Genomic DNA, 2,061 nt, shown 5'->3' on the forward strand with positions numbered 1-2,061 from the left:
CAAATTAGTAGGTCAGAATGGAGGATTCTCCTGATTCACATAGCCGCAGGTGCTGGCAAACCCAAGACTGGCAGCTCAGACAGCAACGCTCTTGCTCACAGGCTGTGATCGTCAGGCAAGACCACAGATAAGCTGCTAGCTCAAGTCCCAAGATCCGGAGGTTAGACAAACCGGAGCCAGCTGCAGGATCCAGAGAGAGCAAAAGCCCACAAGCCTTCACAGAGAGTGCACTAATGTCCGATGCAGGCCACACCCCCAAAGAAAATCCTTTTCAACTGATTGGCTACTCACTGCAGATCTCATCCTAAAGGTGATCAGGTTATATCAAATCACATCATGGAAGTGATTACACCATCATATGACTGTCAAATTACTTCATAACTGCAAAACCACTGAGAATCATGGCCCAGCGAAGTTGACACACAACTGTGATGATCACAAGTCTATTTTGTCTGATATTAGTATAGCCCATCCAGCTCTCTTGTAAACAGCATATAGTTGGATTTTTTTTTATCCATTCTACTTTTCAATTTCAGAATTTAATCTATTAACACTTAGTTATTACTTGTAAGAAGAACTTATTCTGGACACTGCCTTTTTTTGTATATGTTATAAATTTTTGGTCCCTATTTTCTCTGTTACTGACTTTTTTCTGTGTAGTTGATTTTTTGGTAGTGAATAATTGTGTTTCTTTTATCATTTGCACTTTTGCATATTTTCTTTGTGGTTACCATAGGGATTGCAATCAACATCTTAAATTTAAAACAATCTAAATTGAATTGATGCCAACTTATCTTATGTACCAAAAAACAAACCAAACCCATTGCCATCGAGTCGATTCTGTCTCATACAAAAATCTGCTCCTAAACAGGTCTGTCCTACTCACCTTTAGGTTGTTGTCACAAATAACATTTTTATCAATTTTGTGCCCAATTACGTAAATTTATATTTATTTTTATGCATTTTTCTTTTAAATCCTGCAGGAAAAAAAGTGGAGTTATGAACAAAAAATATAACAATATTGGCTTTTATATTTGCCCATGTAATTATCTCTACCAGAGATCTTTATTTCTTCATATGGCATTGAGTTACTCTACAGCATTCTTTTATCAACCTAAACAACTCCCTTTAAAATTTCTTGTATTAAATGTCTAATGGTAGGAAACTCCCTAGGCTTTTGTTTATCTGGGAATGTCTTAATTTATTCCTCAGTTTTGGAGGAAACTTGCTGGATATAGAATTATTGGTTGACAATTTCTTCTTTCAGCACTTTAAAAATATATCCTCAATATCTTCTGGCCCCCATGGTTTCTGATGAGAAGCAGCTGTTAGTCTTATTGAGGTTCTTTTTTAAGTGGTGATTCACTTCTCTCTTGTTGCTTTCAAGATTCTTTGTCTTTTGATAGTTTTATTTTAAAGTGTCTTGGTGTAGGTTTCTTTGAGTTTATCCTACTTGTAGTTTGTTGAGCTTCTTGAATTTGTAGATTCGTGTCTTTCATCTAATTTTGGAAACTTTTGGCTATAGTTTCATCACATGTTTTTTCTTCCCTTTCTGTCTCATATAATGCATACGTCGATCATCTTGACAATGTCCCATAGGTTGTTAGGCTCTGTTCACTTTTCTTCATTCTTTTTTCTTTCTACTTCTCAGACTCAATAAATTCAGTAGTCCTATTGTTAGATTTGCTTACTCTTTTGTCTGCTTAAATATGGTATTCAACCTCTTTAGTGATTTTATTTCATTTCAGTTATTGCACTTTCAGCTTCAAAATTTTTGTTAGGTTTTTTTATGATTTCTATGTCTTTATTTATATTTTATTTTATGCATACATAGTTTTCCTGATTTCCTTTAGTTCTTTATCCATGTTTTCCTTTAGCTCTTTGACCATATTTAAGATGATTGTTTTAAAGTTTTTGTCTAGTAAGTTAGATGTCTCAATTATCTCAATGATGGTTTCTGTCACTTTATTTTGTTCCTTTGAATGGGTAGTCTTTTCTGTTTGTGATTTTTGTTGCTGTTGTTGAAAACTGGACATTTGAATATGATAAAGTGTTAACTAT

The sequence above is a fragment of the Trichechus manatus genome, unplaced genomic scaffold, assembly GCF_000243295.1.
Source record: "Trichechus manatus latirostris isolate Lorelei unplaced genomic scaffold, TriManLat1.0 scaffold00060, whole genome shotgun sequence".
NCBI lineage: Eukaryota > Metazoa > Chordata > Mammalia > Sirenia > Trichechidae > Trichechus > Trichechus manatus.